Here is a 21,445-nt window from a genome sequence, read left to right on the forward strand (position 1 = left end):
CTAATCAAAAACCCCCAAATCTTTGGCAACATAAGGGAAATTTTCAGAAAAAGACTTTCCCAACACTACCACCAAAAGATGTAAGAAAGAAGGTAGATGAAGAGACTAGGAGTGAATTACGAAGGAAAAAGCTTTGTTTTACTTGTAGAGAACCATGGGTTCCAGGACACAGATGTTTGGGGAAAGGTCAAGTGCACTATATTGAAGTTGCTTTAGAATCTAATTCAGATGAGCATGAGGAATTTCATGATACTAAGGTGGAGTTAGAAGAAGAGAAAGTAAAAGAAATCAGCAAGGATGGCACTTTAGTAGCATTATCAGGAGTCCCAAGATACCATCCCTTTCGAATTCGAGGGGTACTAGCAGGGAAAAGGTTGACTGTTCTTCTTGATAGTGGGGCAACTCACAATTTTATTGATGAGGGATTTGTCATGAAAAGAGGGCTTAAAGCAGAAGATTTTGAGGGATTCAATGTTACTGTAGCTGATGGATTCACTATGCCTTGCACACGGGTGGTGAAACAACTCAAGATGACTTTAGGAGATTATGAGTTATGTGATGACTTCTATGTGGTTGGTATTGGGGAGACAGATCTTGTATTGGGTGTTCAATGGTTGAACTCTATTGGAGGCTATTACATGAACCATCAAACTATGGAGTTTAAATTTCATTCCAATGGGAAAGAAGTCATATTGAGAGGGTTATCGAATGGAGCACCTAAGGCGGTCTCTGCAAAGAGGATGGAGAGGACTTTTCGAAGAGGACAAGTAACATGGGCAGCAGGAGTCATAATCCAACCAACAAGCTCTCCAAAGAATCAAGGTAATTTCCATTTTGAAATTCAAAATATTCTTGATAAGAATAGTATAGTTTTCAATTATTTACCTCCAGGATTACCACCAGATAGAGGTTTTGAGCATGTTATAGAGTTAGAACAGGGTGTCAAACCAGTTATAACAACCCCATACCACCATCCAAGAAGTTATAAGGAAGAAATTGAAAAAACTATTAAAGAACTCCTGGACATGGGATTCATAAGGCCTAGCTCTAGTCCATTTGCATCATCTATGGTACTTGTCAAGAAAAAGGATGGTACAATGAGAATGTGTATAGAATACAGGGCTCTAAACAAGAAGACCATAAAAAATAGGTATCCCATACCATGCATAGATGAACTCATTGATGAGTTACATGGTGTTGTATACTTCTCAAAAATTGACTTAAGATCAGGCTATCATCAAATCCGAATGAGGAGTGAAGATGTGGAAAAGACTGCTTTCAGATGTCACTATGGGCACTTTGAATTTCTTGTTATGCCATTCGGACTCACTAATGCACCTGCAACATTCCAATCTTGCATGAATAAGGTATTCAGTCAGCATCTTCAAAAATTTGTTTTGGTATTTTTTGATGATATCTTGATATACAGTAAAACATGGGAAGAGCATCTAAAACACATAGACACTGTTTTGGGAATCTTGGAGCAGCAATCCTTCTATGCTAAGCTATCTAAATGTGAGTTTGGTTTGATAGAGATACTATATTTGGGACATATTATAAGCTCTAAAGGAGTACAGGTTGATCAACAAAAAATTTAGGCAATTTTGGATTGGCTTCCACCCACTAATCTTACACAGTTGAGAGGTTTCTTTGGATTGTGTAGCTACTATAGGAGATTTGCCAAGGGATTTTCTCAGCTTGCTGCCCCCTTGACTGATTTGAAAAAGAAAGGAGCTTTTTTTTGGATAGAAGAGGCACAAAAAACATTTGATAAGCTTAAGGAGGTAATGAGTTCATGCCCTCTGCTTGCAATTCCAGATTTCTCTTTACCTTTTGTTATTGAATGTGATGCTTCTGGAGAAGGTATAGGGGTTGTCCTAACTCAAAGAGGACATCCAATAGCATTTGAGAGTAGAAAATTAAATCAATCAGAGAAAGGTTACTCCATCTATGATAAGGAAATGTTGGCAATCATGCATGCACTTCATAAGTTTAGATAATATTTGGTATGTGGGAGATTCATTGTAAAGACAGACCATAATAGCCTCAAGTTCTTCTTGAACCAAAGGGATTTGAATGATCGTCAACAAAAATGGGTAAGCAAATTGCAAGCTTATGATTTAGATATTGAATACATGAAAGGAAAGAATAATGTGGTTGCTGATGCTCTCTCAAGAGAGCCCACTTTGTGTTCCTTATCATCTATCTCTGCTGATTGTAAAGTCTCCATAATTTTAGAGTATGCTAAAGATTCATTTGCCACCAAGATTTTGGATAAGTTAGTGGATGATAACAGGTACAAGGTTGTTGATGAATTGATTTATTACAAGAACAGGATCTTCTTAGTGCCAGGGTCAAAAACTAAGGAGAGGATATTGAGGGCCTTTCATGACACCTTTAGCTGGTCATCAGGGATACTTCAAGACATACAGGAAAATTCGAGAGCGGTTTTCATGGAAGGGTATGAAGGAGGATGTCCTTAAATAGATTAAGGAATGTATGGTATGCCAACAAAGCAAGAGTGAGCAAAATTTTCCTGTAGGGTTGTTGCAGCCACTTCCTATTCCTGAACAAAAATGGGAAAGTATTTCCATGGATTTCATCACTGGGTTACCCAAGGTTCAAGGTAAGGATTGCATATATGTGGTGGTAGATAGACTAACTAAGTATGCACATTTCTTTCCTATCACATCTGATTTCAAGGCATCACAAGTGGCCAAATTGTTCTTCAAGGAAATTTTTAGATTACATGGTTTGCCTAAAAACATTGTTAGTGACTAGGACAGTAGATTCCTCAACTCTTTTTGGCAAGAGCTCTTTCATTTGGCAAGAACTGAACTCACTCCCAGTACTAGCTATCACCCTCAAACAGATGGACAAACAAAGATAGTTAATAAATGGATAGAGGGATATTTGAGGAACTATGCTTCAAATCAACAACATGCTTGGGTGAAATGGTTACACCTAGGGGAGTATTGTTACAATACATCTCATCACATATCGATTGGTATGCATCCTTTTCGTGCTCTTTATGGTTATGATGCCCTTTCCTTTGTTGATCTAATACTTTCTGATAGCAGAGTACCCGCAGCAAGTGATTTCATTAAGTAAAGCCAAGACATAATAAGGTCCCTCAAGGATAATCTACAACATGCACAGAACCAACAAAAGATATATTCTGATAGGAAAAGGATTGAAAGATCTTTTGAGGTGGGAGATTTGGTATTTGTTAGGTTGCATCCATATAAGCAAAGCACCTTGAAGAGGAGTGGGGCAAAGAAACTCAAGCCAAGGTTCTATGGTCCTTATAAAATCATCAAGAAGGTAGGAGAGGTAGCTTATGAATTGGAGCTCCCACCAAACAGCCAAATACATAATATTTTTCATATATCTTGCTTAAAGAAGGTTCTAGGCCAGAAAACCATAGTATCTACAGAATTACCATCTCTTGATGATGAAGGGAAATTAGTTTTGATACCAGAAGATATTTTGGATACAAGAGAGAAAAGGTTGAGAAATAGGAGCGTCATAGAGCATTTGGTCAAATGGAAAGGATTACCACTAGAGGATGCAACTTGGGAAGGAGCACATATTCTTGAGAATTCCAACCTTCATTTCTTGAGGACAAGCAATATTTGGGAGGGGAGGACTTGTCATGTCCCCTATTCAAATAATTTTTTTAAAAAAAAAACTTTGCTAAGGCAAGCAGGCTCCAAAAAGGTGAAGTTTCAGAAAAAGGGGCTAATCTTTGGAAACCAATGGACTAATAAATAAAAATTATTATTAAATTATATTTTATTAACCCCTCTTGGACGTGAGTTAGGGTTATGCCCTCTTTTAAAAGGGTTTGGAGGCATTTTGGGCTCATTCCAGAACTTGATTTTTGCTAATTTTCTTGTTGTTCTTCAGAGGCTGCCAAACCTGTGGAGAAGGAGACCCAAGAATGGGAGTTTGCAAGTTTCTAGGAAGGCTAAGTATAGGAGTTTGAATCCATTCCATGTGCATGCTCATACAGAGTTTTCCTTTGTGCTGAATAGTGCCGATTTGTGGGTTTTCGGGGTTGTTTTTAGTTTGAGTTTGGTGTTTTCAGTTGAGTGCTTCATATCAGTTTGGGTTGCTGCTATATTTCAGACTTTAAGATGTTAAAATAGAGCTAAATATATGTATTGGGTCGTGATTAAACTTTTGAGATAGTTTATGAGTGTTTTTGTGGTGTTTCCGGGCATTGTGTGTTAATTTCGGGAGCCCGATTGAGCATAGTTTTGTCCTACATTTGTGAGTTTTTGTGTAAAGGCTATACAAATCTGGAAATGTCATTTTGTAGGCTTTTATGCTGCTGAAATATCTATAAAAATTTCCATTCTAAGATTTATTAATAATTTGTGAAGTTGTGAAGTTTTTTGGCACTAATTTGGACATACCTGATTTGAGTTTTATTGGAAAATTGGCAGATCTTTGTAATATTGGTTGTTTGATATTAAAAATCTGATTTGGGGCTGGAAATACCATGCAAAATTGGTAAAGGGAAATTTCAGCAAGCTAACAAGGTTGCCCTAGAAGTTGACCACCTACAGGAGTTGTTAAATCACTGGGACAATGCTCCCTGCACTATTGCTAGAGTGCCTCCTGATGTCTTGAAGCCTTGTGGCCGCCATTCTCGATGCCAGTCCTTAGGCTATCACTCACACACACTATGCTCCTAGGCTGCTCATCACCACTCTCCTAGTGGTGGTTATGGTGGATGGAGGTGCCGCTCTACTTCCCCACCCTGTGGGGGTTCTGGCTGGTCCCTGGCTCCTCCTCCTATTCCTCAGTGGGTGCATTCTAGAAAGTATCCTCGCCTAGCCTTGGAAATTTCTCCTCCATGGCCTGAGGTTAAAGATGTAGAGACTGCCATGGATCCTACTACTACTAATGATGGCTGGTCTATTCCCAGGCTGCCCCACAATCCCACTAATGTGTGGAGTTTTCCTGACAAAGATGATCCTCCTCCCTTGGCTGGCACTACTTTGGCAACTTGAGGATGCTTGTTATGTTTTTTTTTTATGAATAGTTGCTATTTTTGGCTGAGGTCATGTTTTTAAGTCCTGGTTTGACCGTGTGAACTCTTTCGCAGGTTGATCTTGTATCCCTTGACCTCTTTTTTGTGAATTGTATTCTTAGTATATTTTTATTAATAGAAAAGGACTATTCATCAAAAAAAAATATCTTCTTTTGTATAGATGTTATTTGAATCTCATGCAACACCAATCTATCATATATAATTTTTGTGGGTGTCCAATGACACCAACTCGCTAGGATCACAATTCATTTGTCATTATTTGGTGCTTTTTTTTTTTGAAAGTTTAAGCATAATTAGAATTGATTGAGAGACTGAGTGATTTATTTAAAGACTATTATCTCTACTCTAAACTTATTCATTCTTTAAAAATTTCAATAAATAATTGAATCAGATAAAGAGTTGTTTTTTGGTCCTAGCCAAGGTAAAGGTTTGGTTGTTTGAGTTTCTTTGGGACCACTCTCATATCTCATTCCAAAATTACACTACTATAGCTATAGGACAACAAACTAGTTGGTCACCTTCAGCGTAGGTTGACCAATTACAACGATCTCCTGAATCTTCATGATTATGTTATTTTGGGTATCCATATTTGACCTCCAAAGAGTACATGTGTATTTTGGGTCTCTTCATATCTTTAAGGATTGCTGATTTAATTCTAACTACAGAATAGTTAGAATTGGGCACCTCGCAATAGACAGGGCAAGGGAGAGGTTGCCTTGTATGTTAGAAATTTTTTCGCTTCATTTGAATGTAGCTTAGATTTGAATTAGAGATTTGCATTAGGTTTTTCTTGGAATCATTTGGAGAGGAAGCATTTTGGGATCCAATTTTTGAATCAAGCAATCATGGACAAGTAATCAAGTATTAAAATGAATAGTCCACCTAAAAGAAAATATTGACATTATGGATGGAAGACAAGGAGAAAAATCTAAGAAAATAAAGGCATCTATGACCTTTCTATTCTAGATCTGAGGTCAAGAAAATATTTACAATACTTTAAAGCATCTTGAAGAGAAACTAAACACTTAGCGATATTATCAAACCTCTTCTACTAATAGCATATTATTTATTTTATACAATTTCAATTTGAGTTTAAGTTTGATTTATAAACAATGATTTTTTCAAGGAAAATGTCTTATCTCAAGAAAAATTATCATTCTCTATGTGAAGATGCGAGGTGATGTAACTACAAAAAAGAGTTAGGAGAAAAAGACAAAAATTACATGTACATAAATTTTCATACAAGTTGTTGGGCCTTAGGCACCTTATATTGCTTATGGCAAGCTAGGTTGCATCATACTCTCCAAGTCACCTTATACCTACATTTTAGAATTGAAATTTGTATTGCAGGTTAGTCATTGTATCACATTTCCAATTTTGGTTAAAAATAAATCTACAATACAAGAATGCATACATATATAATGGGTGATCTCACAATAATGGGTTGCACTTTTTGACCAATTTTGACACTGAAATCAATATTTTTGCAACAAACATCATGTTCAAGTGACTATATCTCCAAAACTATAAATAATTTCAAGATGACATAAACTAGTGATTTTGAGTACTTTGTTCCTACTTTGTAACTATGTTTTTTAATCTAAAAAAAATAAATTATTTATGTCAATTTTTTTTATCTCCTCCGAAAAGTGGTACATAATAAAATTCAACATTTTAAAAAGTGACAGTCTATTTGACACACATAACTTTTTTTTCTAGAAATGATAATGAAGTAATTCTTTTAACATTAGATTTGTAACATCAATATCCATAGGATGCATTTGGTTTGATTTATTTTGGTTGAATATTGTATAGTTTATGAAGTTTTGAAGTGACATGAACCGTAATTCAGACATATGTTCCATTTGACACAGATAATTTGAAGTCAATTTATCATAAACCATTTTTTTTTTTTTGAATATAAATGTATCTCAATAAGCCAGTTCTTCCATATTTTTCAAAAAAAATTTGACCTAATTTACTAATTTTCCTGAGGTGTCAAAGTTGGTTGATGTTCAATCAGTAATGAACCTATAATGAGTTAAACTCATATTTGAAAGTCTTAATGATTAAATTATGTAATAAAATTATAGTCATTGGAAATCCCTCTCCGAGTAGCACATTTTGACATTTTAAATTTTACAGTAGGAGATCATTCTCCTGCAATTATGGCAGTCAAAAGTGCCAAAAAAAAATGAAAAAAAGGTTAAATTTTTTGTGATTTTGCATGTTTGTGCAAACATGGCATTCACACGAACACATTTACCATGTTCGCATGAACGTATGTTCATGCGAACATGCAAATCATGTTTGCGCAAACATATTTATCACATATGTTCGCACAAACATACAAAATATGTTCGCGCAAACATGATTAAAAATAAAGTTCGCACGAACATATGGTAAACTCAATTTCTCATTTTGCAATTTTTTTCATTTTTGTTCATCCCACTAAAGTGGAACTTCTTATTGTGGATTCACCCATATCTATATATAATATTACTTTTAGCCCATATCCTAGATTATGCCTCTTCCTTTTAACCTTGTTGCATTTTAAGTCCATAGAATATGAAACTCATTTGTATCCACTCAACCATTTAGGTTTCCTTAGAACCAGTGGCTTGTATTCCTCCCAAATTGGTGACAATAATTTAGGAGCAAGCTTCCTAGTTGGATTATCCATCCTTGTGATTTTCTCTTGTCCCTATTATTTCCCACCACAATTTTTAACATTAGAACTAACATTTGATGAGATGTTGGTTGTCTTCTCTTGTTTATTCAACTTTCCTATAAGGAAGAAATGTAGTTTTTCAAATTATATTACTACTTTTAGTGCTTCAAAAATTTTATCACTTGTATATGCTTTGAAATTCTACTTGTTAATTTTTTATTGCATATTTTTGTAAAGATTTGTTTGATCTTATCACTTGATACTAAATATATATTTCATATCAAGATAATGATATTAAAGTTCAAACATTTTATTAGCTTCTAAAACATTTTTTGAAAGAAAAATATAAAATCTAAATTAAGAAGTCATATATATTATACTCTTAAAATCTAGAAGGGCATCTATCCAACCATCATAATTAAAAATCTTACTAAGTAGGGAGATAAACAAAAATTAAACTCTTCTTGGTAGGATTTAGATTGAAAATAGATGAAAGTTGGAAAAATATACACTTGGTACAAAATACGATATTTGAATAATATTAACAAAATATTAAGAGCTTGGTAGTATCTTTGTTATCCTAAAAAAAGGAAGTATATGACTGATATGAAATCTAAGTTTTGTTCAATAATTGATCAAATGAGTAGAGCATTTAGATTATATGAGAGAAAAATAAACTCTTCAAAAGATTATCCATGGAAGAAGTTGTTGTTGCTCAACAACAAACTCAATTTTTTGAAGTAAAAAATGGGAGGCTCCCCCCCACTCCCCCAATTCTCTTTCCACTATGGAGACTAACATCATGATCATCATATTAAGGTCTCTCCCAAGAGGTCTTGATAATCGAGATACCAAGGAACTAGAAATGATATTTTAGTTATCTTGATTTTTTAGGTTCTTTTACCAACTTCTTATTTTTTGTAGGTGTGCACTTACACATGTGCACATGTGTGTAAGTGCACAAGGTATAAATGTCCACCTATCCTTTAGGCACCTTATAAAGGTGTGTGCCTAAAAAAGTGTGCATGTCCACTAACATTAGTTGATTGTAACAAAGCACATGAGAGAATGGAGATGATCTTTGCATTGATACAAAATGGACTTATGATTAATTCTACATCACATTCAAACTCTATACAATTGTCAAAACTAGTCATGACTCTAGCACACCATTATGTTCCTAATGAGAAGGTAGTGAAAAGTTTTATAAGAGATAATGTCTTGGATATAAGGCCACACAATATAGAAAAGGTCATTCATCTACCCATCTCAAACAAATATTATGGGATCTCCTATGAGAGTTCAAATAGGTGGTACAGGGACATCAAGAAGAGGCAAGAGATACAGCATAAAATTACATGATTACTTAACCACCACTCAAAAAGCTTGACATAGTTGATATGACTAAGGGCTAGAGGATTAAAAAATTTGGTTACTACATTGCACTTTTGAGTTGAGTGATTAGTCTTCCTACAACTAGCCATCTGGGATCATGGATGGTGAATTTTATTGAAAATACTAGGATGAGGAACAATAAGATTTCTCTAGGCACTATTATCACCAACTTGGCATGCATCATGAGTAGGCTTGTAAGGTACAAAGTGTGTCATTTTGCTAAACCTATCAACAATGACATAAGTGATATCATATCCCTATTTTCTTTTGGGTAAGCCAACCACAAAATCCATATGGATGTAATCCCAAAGCCTTTACACCTTCATTTGGTGATGTCCTCTTATCTTTTTGAAAAATTTAGGACCATATTCTACATGCCTCTAGATGTCTCTACTCATTTTGGGTTAGTAGTAATACCTTTGAACCAATTTTAGGGTTTTATTCACCCCTAAAATGTTCATCAAGTCCCCCATTATGGTTCTCTTATATAAGATTCTCCCTTATTCAACCTCTTGGCACACAAAGTTGTCCCCCCATAAATAAAAAACCCTCTTGAAGAGTATAGTCAGAAAAATCACTATGAAAATAATTTTGAAGCTCTTTACCTACCTTATATGGAGTAGTGAAGTCCTCATCATCTTGGTAAAGATCCTCAAAACTATCTATGCTAATGATCCTTACCTAAATATCTTCTACTTTTAGTAATCTCGTACTTAAGGTATCTACAACCTTATTTGCATGTCACTTCTTGTGTTTAATGGTAAATGTGTAGGTATGAATATATTCCACCCACTCCATATGTGTGTGACTAGGCTTGGTTGTTACTATAGACCACAAATTCTTTACAAAGGAGATAATTCCTCCATTCTCTCAAAGCTTGAACCAATTCATATAGTTTCAAATCATAAGAGGAGTAATTATTTTTAGCATTACTCAACTTTTCACTATGGAAAGCTATTGGTCTATCCTCTTGACTAAGGACTGCTTTGATGGCAATGTTACAGACATCACTTCTATAGTGAATAATTTCTAAAAACTAAACAGTGTTAAAATGGGTTTTGTGGATATTTTCTCCTTCAAAATCTCAAAACATTTATTCTCTTGATCATTTCAGTAGAACATTAATTTCATCACTCATTTGATAGTGTCTAGGACTATTGCACATATTTCACTGAAGTGACTAATGCATTTTCTATAGAATTGTGCCAAATTATAAATTTTTCTTACCTTTGTCACAGTCTTGTGAGTAGGCCAATTCAATATTTCCTCCACTTTACTAGGTTCCATTTTTAGATCTCCATGTGATACAAAAAATCCATGGTAGATGAATTATATTTTATAAACTCACAACTCTCCAAGTTTATAATTAGCTTTTCCTCACACAATAATTGCAACATAATTTGCAAATTTTCTTTAAATAATTAGTCTTTGTCTTACTAAATATCAAGATGTTGTCAAGGTAGGAAAAAAAAATACTTACCTATAAATTGTAATAACTCGAACTAGTTATAATTTCTCCAAATACCAATTTCTTCTCTAGTTCAATTGCTTGACATTTAGTTAAACACTTTGTAAGCAAGCTCTGATACCACTATAATATGTCATACAATGCTGATTTTTGTTTCCTAATTTCTAACTTGAGAATTCCGTCAAACACTTTGCATACAAGGGATATATAAATGCCAAACTTTAATTGATATGCTCGCAAAAATCCAAACAACCAACAATAAATATTTTTGTATTTTTTTTGAACTATAGAGCATTGACAATAAATGAAAAAATATGCATCTACATCAATAAAGCATTAAGGAAATAGATTATGGTGTAAAACTTTGATATAAATCAAATACAAATGATTTCTAAATTGTTACACATTCGTTAAGATATTGAAATCTATCCTCCATGAAATGCAAAATGAAATAGATAGGAACTTGGAAATTGCTCAAGATAATCTAAGATTTTACTATAATGATAACCTATAGTAGCAATGACACTATAGCAAATTACTATAGCAGATCACTATAGCAATGTCACTATAGCAATGATACTATAGCAGCATTACTATAGTAGTGTTAGTGTAGCAGTGATACTATAGCAAGTTACTGCAACAAATATAATGCAAGTTACTATAACAATATCCAACTTATTCCTTCAATCCTACTCCAAAAATCTAGCCCTACACAAAAAATTTGAAACAATGAAAAAACTATTTTTTCCTCTCCAACAACTATAGCCCTTTGAAGATTCTTTCACCAATATGCTTGAATAGAACATCTACATGATATCCTCCCAATACCAAATTCACTGGGTATTTCACCAACTCAAATGGAGCCACACAAAAGAACTTTCTTCTCTATTGCCAAATGTTGAAACACTTGGTTCAACACAACTCATCAAATGTAAATGACAATAATCAGATTGTAAGAAAAGGGCCTCTAATGCCCCCTTTATTATTTCCTTATGGGAGCTCACTTACTATCCTCCCTAATGTGGGATAGAATATATTCTTATATTTTCACTTTATCATAATATTATAATATTATAATATGAAATTATGCCCCATCGTAAAGTGTCAATCCCCATTAAAACCATCTAACCACCATATTAGTCTACAAGGATCACAATAATAGGCTAATCCCTAAAATTCTAATGTTGGAGAAAATGGGGACATTATAGTCCTCCCTCCCTGAGAATTCTTTCCCTCAAGTAATCTAGCAACATAGTTTATTCCAACCTCAACATGCATCTCAAATGAATTAGTATGTTACACCCATGCCAACATTGAACCACTACACACCACTAACATCATCAAGACTAACAAAATTGCCTACAAAGTAGCATTCAAAACCTATGCTAATGATGTAGTAGTTAGAATAACACAAGAATAACCCCACAAAAATATCTTCATCCTGGTCCCCATCCATATAATATATACTAGACTAGAATCCTGATTAACAATCCCTTGAAGAGATGTAGCTACAAGAGAACCATATGCACTCGTGCCAACTTTATCAATAATAGGTGTAGCTACATCAAAATATATGGATATAAAAACATTACCAACTATTACAACACAAAACTAGATCTATAAAGATGATGAAAATTGAGCCCAACTCCACTTGGGTAAGTGATCAATATCAACCATAAACAATGGGTTGTCATAAGACATTGTTGCATCCATGTCAAACATAGGACTATCCATGAAGTGAACATCAACACTTTGTTGATTGATAGTATAACATGAATCTATCACTACATCACTTGCCTCATAAAAAATATGTGTACTATCATCAAAGCACACATCTACAAATGCATGCATAATACTAAACTCCTCGTTGGATGGCTCAAGTAACACACAAGTGGCTTCTGATATAATAGTATCCTCACATGATCCTACTCCCACTATTATTGCATCGCCATCAAATACATGATCCAGGGAACTCATTCCAACAACTACATCATTTGACTTAACCTAACATGAATTCTCATCACATTCCACCTCAATTGTTCCCAACTCATGCAATGTCTTGTAAGAAATGTTTCACAAATTTGAAGTTGAAAATGTATCATCATATTTCACTCTTTGAAAAAAGGATATCATTCTCTACTCAAATCTTATATTTGAAATCAGTTGGGTCATCCATTTGTGACTTTGACTCATCTCATTCACTACCACATCCAACTATTTGACAATACCCTATATCTTAGAATCTCCATCCCTTGGTCGAGAAGTATGCCCTCTATGGGTATAATGAATACCAAACCTCTTGTGACCATCTGTAAAGTTGAAAACCAAATTCTCAACCCATGGGTCAAAAGAACAATGATGAGTGCTCCTCATAGTTTAATGTAGATAAAAGCTTCCAATCTCTATCAAAATCTCATCATCATGAAATTGGGAATCAAAAGATGGCTCGAATATCTAACTTTGAACTATTGGCCGGGCAAGATCCTAGGTAACCCTCTCAGCAAACCCAACCACAAAATCCCTATTGGGAAGCATTATAGCTAAGGTCTCTACAATATTCCCCATCAATCATCATATAGCATGAGAGCCCCAAATGAGAGTACCCTCAAATATACTGTATTGAACCTCCCATAAATCTAAGCTCTCCAAAAAACACTCTATGAATGACTCAGTGAAGTAGAAATTATATGTGGAAGAATCAATTAGCTCCCCTATAATCTATAGCTAATCTCTCTAAAAATGAAATAATTCTAATTTTCCAATGCTACTAGCTATATGAAAAGAATAAATAGATTCACTTCTAATAAAAGGAAGAAAATCACCACAAGAGCATGTCTGCATTGATACTCTCACTTCCTTTGTACATACTACACTCATATTCTAGATGAATGTGTTTTCCACATCATCATGTCCCTCATTCTTAACCATAGAAGAAAATAGATAACCAACCACAATATGTAATTAAATAGGGTCTAGGGTTAATTTTAATTGTACCTATTCTAACACCACAAAAACCTCATCCAATTGTTACTATGACTCTTGAAGAGGGGACTAAGTATAGTGAAGAGAGTTCATAGGCACCTCAAGCTCCTCAATAAGATCAGCCACCTCCTTCTCATTCCCTAGCAAAGTCTCATAGCGGGTGCTACCCCAATCCAAAAGGTAATCCCTATCAGAAACTAGCTAAGAGCAACCATGCTTCAAGATCTTGACAACCTCTCAATGTGCATGAACCTCTACTAGAGAAAGAGTACTACCACCATGCTCATCAAACATAGGAGCACCCCAGCTAGATATAGCAAGCATCTAATGGATAGCAACATAATGCTCAAGAGATGAAGAAATGCCACTATCACTCACCTTCATCTAACAAGTTACACAATGCCTCTATAATCCCTTAATCCTATGTAAGCTCTTTGTCTCAATAACTATATTGAGATAAGAAAAAAATCAAAACTCTCCACCACAAGATCACTCATACATGTGCTATCTTCCTCACACAATTCTGCATCTAACATACAACTATGACATAACTCAACCTACTCATCATCCGAAGAAATGAAAGTCCTTACTATATCAATCTCCTTGCATGTCTTGACTTCCACTTCAATATTAAGATCTAATATGTGAATCCTGGGACCCATCCAAAACATGCTTGGAGTCATACCCAGTATATCTCACCACATCATTAAATAGATCATCAAATATGCCCATATTATCTACATCAACATCTCTTGACAGAGCCTCAATTGTGGACTCCTAACACTACACACATGACTCAACACCATACTATGAATTAGTAATACTAAAGCATAAACCCACAACTATTGACTCTACTAAAACATGCACATCACCAATAATACAGCTAGGCGACTCTATGCATGCCTCAATCCCACTTAAGGAATCAACTACCTCTTGCATTGGAGAAACTCTATGATAGCTAACATAAAAGTCTCCAATAACAACTCCCTCTTTAGGAGAGTCTGAATAGTTACTGATAACTACATCATCAACTACCTTTGAGCTAACCATAGTGACTACTCTAGGAGCCTCAACCTACTGAAGCTTAGCTCTTCTATTCACCAAGGGAACTAGCACATCTATATCTCCCTATGAAATAATTCCATTGTCAACACTGTGGATAGGATTAGCTAGTGTCATAGTGAATATAGGTACATGTGCATCATGGACACATGTAGGGGAAAATAAAATCTTCCTTCCCTACAAACTCAATCTCAACCTTCTAAAGGAAGAAACCATATGCCTCACTATCCTCTTAATTGTCTCTAGATTTGACAAGCTCTTTGCCAACCTTTGTTGATGAATCTTAAATTTCTCCATACTTTCCTACAAAGAATTCATTTTTATGCAAACTTCATCATTACTCCATCGAATTCTAGAATTATGAGTCCCCATATGTCTATCCATCACTAGAAAATATTAGAGTGTTGCTCCCTCCACATGTAATAGTAAATCTAAAAAATAAAATAACTTTCCCACCCCATAGGATGGAAGGAAACCACTCTAATACCACTGTAATAACCCCAACTAGTTATAACTTCAAAAAATACTAAATTCTTTACTAATTTAGTCACTTGAAATTTCATCAAACACTTTTTACACAAGGAATATATATAAATGCCAAACTTTAATTGATACACTTGAAAAAATCTAAACATCTGACAATAAATGTTTTTGTATTATTTTTCAAAAATGGAGCATTGACAATAAATGTGAAAATATGCATATACATTAATAAGACATTAGGGAAACAAATTGTGATGTAAAAATCTGATATAAATCATATTACAAATTATTTCTAAAATTTTACACATGCCCTAAGATATTCAAATCTATCCTCCATGCAATGCAAAATGAAATTGATAGGAACTTGGAAATTGCTCAAGAGAATCTAGATTTTTACTGCAATGAGTTCCTATAGCAAAAACAACACTATAGAAAATCACTATAGTAGATCACTGTAGTGATGGCACTGTAGTAGTGATATTGTAGTAGTATTACTATAGCAAGTTACAATCGGGCCATTACTATAGCAGAATTATTGTAGGAAGATTAATGTGGCAAGTTACTATAGCAGCATTATGGTGTAGGAGCACCTAGGCTATTCCTAAATTCCCAATTAGTATTGTCTTGTAACTGAATATATCCAAGTTAGTATGTCTTTCCTTAGACCTTAGATGGTCTTTTTGTGCTATGTGACTAGATGAATTAGTGGTTAGTGCTAATTTCAATCTAGTTTAGTTTAGTTTTCTTTCAAGTGTTTAGTCCTTAGAATAAGCCTAAATTTGAGAAATGTGGTCAAAATGTGTCCTAGAACTTAGCATATAGAGAATGATGTTTTAAAATTATTTAATGATTTTGGTTCATTGAGTTTTATTGGTTAGAGGCCCTAAAAGTTAGGTTTCATCATAAATGCAAAAGATGCTAAAAAGTTGTCATGACAACATTTTTCATTTTTTGCAAATGTTGCATGCAACTTGACAAATTTTGATGCCCTTAATTTTATGAGTGGTAAATTAATTATAGTGGCCTAAAAATATGGATAAAATATCTTTAGATACTCCAAGGCTCATTTCCCAAGGTAGACTTTTTGTAAGCAAGTTTTTGAATCTGAATAGAGCAAGTATTTTGGTTTTCTAAGTATAGTAAATTTTTTTTGAGTATGAATAGTGTTCTAATGGATTGAAAGGCTTAAAATGGTGTTGGACTCATAGAAAAAATGTAGGAATAAGGATTTTTTATTCATTCATTAAGTAGATTAGAGTTGATTTATTAGGCTTAGAAAATTGATTAGGTTTTAGGGAGTTTATTGGTCCAGTTCAGTGTAGTCTTTAGTTTCATGGATCCCCCAAGAAATCCATCTGTAGGAAACTATAAAAGTTGTATGGGTGTGTTAGGGGAGCCTATGTACAATTTATATATGAAATTAGGAGTCTTGGAGAATTTTTTTTCTATTTTTAAAGTTATGCCCTAGGCGGGCAAGGCATTTTCGGCTAGGTGTATAATAGAGGAAGATTGAATTGCAAAAGTAGGGGCGAGTATGAAATAACTAAAGCAAGAGTGGTTAAAGAATCCTTAGGGTCCTATAGGGCCCTAGATGTGAGCTAAGAGCTTGACCAATCCATTTGAATAGATTTCTAGGTAGAAATCATTCCACTACTTTCTAGGAACCCAAATAGCCCTACATTTCAAGACTCTGGTGTATAGATTACTTGAGGACCATGGACCTAGAAATTTTTATTTTTTCAAAAAGGTTATCAAGATCTTAGACTATAATTTGGGGTGGTTTTTCTCTTTTGGGAGAAAATCTAGAAAAACCATCTAGATAGGGCTAATTGGTCATTTGGGCCCAATAGAGTCATATAAACAGTAAGTTGGGAACTTGATTGGATCAGAGATGGAGACCTATTAAAATTGGAATGTATGGATATATACTAAGTGAAAAATTAGTGGATGAGGCACTTGTAGAATTGGTAGAGTTGATATGAAGGATTTATGCCTAAAATCCTTCAAGAAAAAGTGAAGCATTTAGGCAAAACTAGTGATAGTTGTCAAGGTTAAACATAAGAAGACTGACTCTTGGAGTGGAGTTAGGATAGTCTTACACTTGGATTATTGAGGCTATTGAGATTATAGGAGAGTTATTAGGATCCCAAGAAGGTTGGACAAATAGAGTCCTTTGGTAACTTGTGTGAGCACCCCTTGGAGAACTTCTATCAGATTGGTATCAAAGCATAAAAGATTAGGATTGTGGTTAATGTTCCAAAAAATAGGGATAGTTGGAGAGTCCATGATGGTTACTAATGAGGATTTTTCTAAGAAGGTAGATGAATAAGAAGAGAATAGGTTTCTCAAAGTTAGGCTAGCTCAATTGGAAAAAAAAGTAGATGAAGTGGATGTGATGGCTAAAGAAGTCAAGGACAAGATTAAGAAACAAACTAAAGAATAAAATAGTAAGGAGGTTGAATTCAAGGATGAGGTCCCTAAACTAGACCCTATACTTGCTGAATAAATATTCCTTAAAACATTGATAGCATTAAGTGGCAAGGCTCTAGAAGTCTTTCCAATCTTTGTTGGAAAGATGGAACCAAAGCTAGTCCTATATTAGATAAAAGGAATAGAAAATAACTTTGAATTTAATGGCATAAATGAAGCTTAGAAGGTTAGAGTTACAAGGGCTAGGTTAAGAGGGTCTACACTAACTTGGTGGAAATTTATCAAAGATGAGAGAAAGAAGGAAGGAAAGAATTCCATTGCCACATGGAAGGCTATGGTGGCAAGAACCAAAGATACTTATGTGCCTAAGGATTATGAAATCTAGTTACATAAAAGGAGACAAATTCTTAGATAGAAAGAATTGGATGTGAACTCTCATACTAAGAAGTTTCAAAGATAATGTATAAGGTCAAGGGTTGCAAAATATGAGTAGGTGAAGGTAGCAAGATACCTCAATGCACTTAAGTGGACCATACAAGATGAGATGAGTCTTTTGACTTAAGAAACTATTTAGAAGTGCCACCAAATTGCTATTGAAGTTGAAGAAAAGCTAAGAAAGAAACAAGATTCTAGTGCTCCTAGAGGTACAAGTAAAGGAAGAGACAACAAAGGATAAAGAGGTGGGTATGGTGGAAGGAGTTCTAAATGAAAGAGAGAAGGAGAGGTCAAATATATTGAACAAAAATAAGGAGGCTCTAACAAAGGTAGAATAGAAAGGAACTCCAATAGTAGATGAAGGAACAATAGCCAAGGTAGAAATAACTACTTTGCAAACATGAAGTGTTACCACTAGAATCAAATGGGACATCCTACATGTAGGTTTCTACAAAAAGGTTGTACTTCTCATGGAGGTGATAAGAGGGTAAACTATGTCAAAGAAGAGATTGGTGGTGGAGATAAACTCCTTGAGGTACCCTCAGTGTTTGAAGAAGGAGAGAACTTGATGATGAGGATGACACTAATCAAACAGCCTGTAAAAGAGGAACCTAGTCGACGAAGGTAAACTATGTCTAAGAAGAGATTGGTGGTGGAGATAAACACCCTAAGGTACCCTTAGTATTTGAAGAAGGGGAGAACTTGATGATAAGGAGGACAATAATCAAGGAGCCAGTAAAAGAGGAACCTAGTCAAAGAAGGTCATTATTTAGAATAAAATGCAAGATGATCGGTAAGGTTTTTAGATTCATCATAGAATTAGGGTATACTAAAAATATAGTGTCATAGGAGATAGTCAGTATACTAAAGATGTAAAGGATACCTCACACTAGTCCACACAAAGTTACCTGGTTGAACAAGAGACATGTCTTGGTCAATAATCAAGCTTGAATGGAGTTTTCAATTGAGAGATATAAGGATAAGTATTATGTGATATCTTACCTATGGATGCATGTCACTTACTACTAGGTAGACCATGGAAATTGAAAGATGAGCCATACATGATGGAGTGAGGTACTCATACTCTTTCAAGAATGATAATGTGACATTTAAAATCTGGTCACTATTAGAGGATGCTTAGGTAAAGGAAAATGGTTCTGATGTACTCTTGGTAAGTGAAAAAAATTCTTTAAAAACCTAGAAGAAGAATGAGTTGGGCTTTCACTAGTGTTGAATCCAAAAGGAGAAGTTGCAGATAAGACAAAAAAATGATATACATGCTAATAGAAGAGCAAGAAATGTTGCAGAAGTGTGAAGGCATTGTGAGTGATGGGGAACCATCAACCCTACCCCCTAAGAGGGTTGTAAGCCATCAAATAGACCTTATAACCTTTCCAATAAGGCTTCTTATAAGATGACCCCTCAAAAAAATGAGGAAATTGCCAAACAAATATAATAACTCCTAAGTCAAGGACTCAATAGGAAAAGTATTATCCCTTGTGTTGTACCCATTATCTTAGCCCCTATAAAGGGAGGAACTTAGAGGCTATGTATTGACTCCAGACCAATAAATAGATTAACCATCAGATATAGATTCCCTATCCCTAGGATAGAAGACCTAATGGACTATCTAGGAGAAGCTAGCAAATTTATTAAGATTGCCCTAAAAAAGTGGAGATCACCAAATTAGGATCAATGAGGAAGATGAGTGGAAGACATCCTTCAAAACCACAAAAGTATCATATGAGCGGCTTATAATGCCATTTAGGTTATCCAATACCCCCATCTACATTCACAAGGTTGATGAATGAATTCCTTAAGCATTATATTAGAAAATTTGTGGTGGTATACTTAGATGACATAATCATCTATAGTAAGACAAGAGAAGAAAATCTACTCCTTATTTTCAAGAAGCTACATGAGGTGAAGTTGATGATCAACTTAGACAAATTTGAGTTCATCAAGACAAATATAGTGTAATTTATATTTTTTCTATCCCAAGGCCACCTAAAGATAGATCCAAGAAAAGTGGAAGAAATTCTCAATTGGCCTACTCCAAGGACAACAATTGAGGTAAGAATTTTTCATGGTTTGGCTTAGTATTATAGAAATTTTATAAAACAATTTAGTGTAATTTGTGCTCCTATTTTGGAAACTAATAAAGGAGGCATGGAAAAAAAATTTATATGAAATGTAATCTTACCAAGGTTTTGAGTTGTTGAAAAAAAATATTTCTATCCAACCTAATTTTGTTTTTCCAAACTTTTAGAAGCTATTTACAGTAGACTATGATGCTATCAATGTAGAAATTGGTGTTTTCTTTAGCCAAGATTTGAGACCAGTGGCTTTCTATTCAAAGAATTTAAGTGAAACCAAGAAGAAGAAGAATTCTTATGACCTAGAGATGTATGCTCTAGTTGAAGCACTGATAAAATAGAGGCACTACTTGCTTCCAAATGAGTTTGTAGTCTTTCTAGACAACCAAGTACTAACTTTCTTGAATTCACAAGAGAAACTTAATCATAAACATATGATATGGGTGGAATATCTATAGGCATACACATTCAACATCAAACACAAAAAGGGATTACAAAATAAGGTAGCAGATGCCTTCAGAACGAGATCCATCACTATTCAAGAAATCTAACTACAAAGTATGAGCATAGAAAACCTTAAAAACCTCTATGGTGAAGATGAAGACTTTTCACACATCTACAAGGTATGCCAATAATACAAGAATCACTTTCATAGTCAATACTCTAAGTAAACCTTGCAGAGTAATATGTTGTTTATGGGGAGTCAATTATGTGTCCCTAGGGGGTCTATAAGGGAGAATTTGATTCAGGGAAAAACATAATGGTGTACTAAGTGGCCATTTAGGGTTCAATAAGACACAAGAATTAGTTTAGAGATCTAACTTTTGGCCCAAGGCAAATTTGGATATTAGGAAGTATGTAGAAAGTTGTGTTGTGTGTTAGAAGGCCAAGGGAACATCTTCCAATGCAGGCCTATACTAGCCTCTTCACATTCCTACTAGACCATGGGAGTGTTTGAGCATGGGTTTTGTGGTAGGTTTACCTAAGACCAAGAAATCAATGGATATCATTTATGTTATAGTGAACAGAGTCAGCAAGATGGCACACTTTGTACCCTACAAGATAACTCATGATGAAAGTTAGATAGCTTCCCTATTCTTCAAAGAGGTAGTTAGAATACATGGTTTTCCATTGAGAATAGTGTCAAAAAGAGACACCAAGTTTATGAGTCATTTTTTGAAGACTATATGGTAGAAGCTAGTAACCAACTTGTCTTTTGGATCTACATACCATTCTTAGATTGATGGTCAAAATGAGGTAGTCAATATGAGTTTTAGTAACCTCCTAAGGTGTTTTAAAAAAGAGTATGGTCAAACTTGGGACCAACTCATTAGACAACCTGAATATGCCTACAATGAAAC

This window comes from Cupressus sempervirens, chromosome 5 (genome assembly GCF_028749045.1).
Source record: "Cupressus sempervirens isolate cs-2001-9-10 chromosome 5, ASM2874904v1, whole genome shotgun sequence".
Taxonomy (NCBI): Eukaryota; Viridiplantae; Streptophyta; class Pinopsida; order Cupressales; family Cupressaceae; genus Cupressus; species Cupressus sempervirens.